The sequence below is a fragment of the Mirounga angustirostris genome, unplaced genomic scaffold (assembly GCF_029215605.1).
Source record: "Mirounga angustirostris isolate CCGP_5_RB_7025 unplaced genomic scaffold, mMirAng1.0.hap1 SCAF_1, whole genome shotgun sequence".
Lineage (NCBI taxonomy): Eukaryota > Metazoa > Chordata > Mammalia > Carnivora > Phocidae > Mirounga > Mirounga angustirostris.
The window spans coordinates 213,646,032-213,648,784 of record NW_026991709.1 but is presented as its reverse complement, the minus strand read 5'-3'; the positions used below and the strand labels follow the sequence as shown (position 1 = coordinate 213,648,784).

General features: G+C 56.0%; 1 non-coding gene across 1 annotated transcript; it reads right to left on the bottom strand.

The window, feature by feature from the left end:
* Nucleotides 1-666: 666 nt before the first annotated feature.
* Nucleotides 667-773, bottom strand: LOC123834958 (U6 spliceosomal RNA). The gene has a single exon (XR_006788533.1). It is a non-coding gene; the product is annotated as a U6 spliceosomal RNA (small nuclear RNA).
* Between the last annotated feature and the right edge of the window lie 1,980 nt (nucleotides 774-2,753).

Below are 2,753 nucleotides of genomic sequence, written 5' to 3'. Positions count from 1 at the left end.
CTGTTTCTGGTCTAGGCCCTCTCTCCCCGAGCCTGCTTCCCTTCAGTGGAGAATGGTATTTGGGAACCAAGAACGGGGTGCCGGGTACGCTCAGACTTCGGGGATTTGCTGTTTCCGGAACCCTCCAGTGAGCAGGGCTGAGCAATACCCACACCCACTCCCATTCACGCCTTGTCATTTAAATCTATAGCCTACCTATCAATCTATCAATCATCTATTGATCTTATCAGTTATCCATCACGTGGTTATGTATCATCTCTCCCGCCATCATCCACTTACCATGTTATCTATTACCTACTGGTCGTCCGTCTGTCTCTCAGCTGTCTGTCTTAGGAACTGAGAGTTCCCGCTGATCGCTCCAATCCTATTGCACGGCCCCAGGATTATTTCTTCCCTCTTTCCATAGTTTAACCCCTTCTCCAGCAGGGGAACCAGGCTCAGAGGGAGAGTTTTGAACACAGAGATGAGGTGGTCTCCCTCCCTAGATCCCCTCATATGTTTTATTACTTTCTTTTCTTTTTACAAAATAACTATGATTTTGCTGTGAGATTCTCATGGATGGAAAACTAAATTGAATATTTATTCTGTCCATTTCATTATACCATGTATTGCAATTGCCTATTTAGTGAAAAATAAAGAAACCTATAATTTTTGGCTTAAATTTTTTTAAATGTGGAACATTTCATGAATTTGTGTGACATTCTTATGCAGGGGCCATGCTAATCTTCTCTGTGTCATTCCAATGTTAGCGTGTGTGCTGCCGAAGAGAGCACCCTAATGTACCTTCAGTGAGACCCAAAGTTCCCCCTGCGGTCCCCAAGGCCCCTCATCCCCTGCCTGGTCCCCTCCCTGTCCTCCCCCCCACCTTGCTCACTCTGCTCCAGCCACAAGGACCCCTTCCTTCAACACACCAGGCCCGGTGCTGCCCCAGGGCCTTTGCACGGGCTATGCCTGCTGCCTGGGAGGCTCTTCCTCTCGAAATCACCTGGCCCATCCCTCACTTTCTCACACAGGCCATCTTGGGCCTCCCTAATATAGCCCAACATCCATTCACTCCCCTACTCTGTTTTTCTTTATAAGAACATCTCTGTCTTTACATTTTCCTGTATGTGTTTATTGTCTCCACCAGAAGGTCAGCTCCACAAGGCAGGGATTGAGGCTTTTTTGTTCCCTGCACAGAGCTTGTCACACAGGAGGTGCTCAGTACATCTTGCTTGATATGAAGGTCATCTTTCTTAGGATGAGGCCTGGCGCAGCAAGGCAGGCTGAGTCTTGGTCAGCCCGGGCCTTCCGCCGTAACAAAGCGCTGCGGCTGGGCCGCTTATAAACCATAAACCCTGATTTCTCACTGTTCTGAGCCCGGAAAGTCCAGCACCCAGGTGCCGGCGGCAGATGAGGTGGCCGAGAACTCTGTCCCTGGCTCGCGGCGGCGGCTCCGGCTGTGTGCTCACGGGCCTCTCCTCCTCCGCGTGTGCACGTGGGCAGGGCTGGCCTCCCTCGCAAGGCCAAGGCCACCGGTGCTTTCAGATCAGGGCCGCACCCGGTGCCCTCACTTTGCTTAATCACCTCCGACAAGCCCCACCTCCAAATGCAACCACACTGGGGGGCTTGGAGGGGGGGGGCACAATCGCCCCGTAGCATCGTCCTCCTTAGCCCCGCTCTTTCAGCCCCCGGGGCAGCTGGAAAAGGCCTGACCAGGGCCGAGCCTTGCGCGAGCAGCATGTGCGGGGCCCTGGGGCCGCAGGGAGGGCGACGGCAGCCTGGCGCGCAGGCGCGGGAGGCGGGCGTGTGTCTGATTGGGGCTCTAGGCTGCGTGGCGGTAGGTCCCAACTGGGGAGATTCTGCCTGCAGGGGACGTTTGGCAACATCTGGGGACCTCTGTGGTTGTCACACTGGGACAGGGCTCCTAGTATGGAGGGGGTAGGGCCAGAGACGCCGCTCAGCCCCCCACTGCCCGGGACGCCCCCAGAGAGTGACCCTGTCCAGCGTCAGTGTGGCGGCGCTGGGGTGGGGGTTCTTGCTGCTTGAGAGCCAAATGGCAACTTTAGAGAAGGAGGCGGGGAGCTTCTTTCCAGGAGGGTTTATAACAATGGAACTGACCTTGGCTGGGGGCCGGGCGGTTGGTGGGGAGGGCTTCCCCCCAGAGTGAATGATGTGGGGGTTACCTAGGCGACAAGTGATGGGTTGGAGGAGACAGCTCGTGCCAAGGCCCAGGGGCAGCGGGAGGGGCTGGAGGGGAGGCGTTGGGGAGAGGAGGGGACAGGCCACCCAGGTGCTTGGACGCTGTGTTCACTGGGAGGCTGCTGGAGGGCCATGGAAGGTTTTCAGGTATCACGAGAGGGCAACACGGTCCCGTTTGGCTTTCGAAACCTCCCTCTGGCAGCTTCCAGGAGAGCAGGATGCGGGGTGGCACCAGGACCTCTGTGGGTCCCTTCCTCCACGGAAAGCATTAAAGGTGGTGTTTCATGGCGGCATTGGTGTACAGACAGATATAATCCAGGGCGGATGTGTGATGATATAGTCGTGATTATTGTATTCATCATTTGCTCTGATTCTGGAGGAAATGAACACATTTTCATGGGCGCCTAAACCATCACGAGCCCCGGCACTGCCTAGTGGACATGCTGGGCCGGCAGCAATAGCCCCTGGAGAGCAGAGGGGAGCTAGTTCTGGCAGGGGGTCGGGAGGGGGCGTTGATGGAGATTCAGGGTGGGCAGTGCTGGGGGGCACTGATGGAGCTGCCAAGAGGCGGG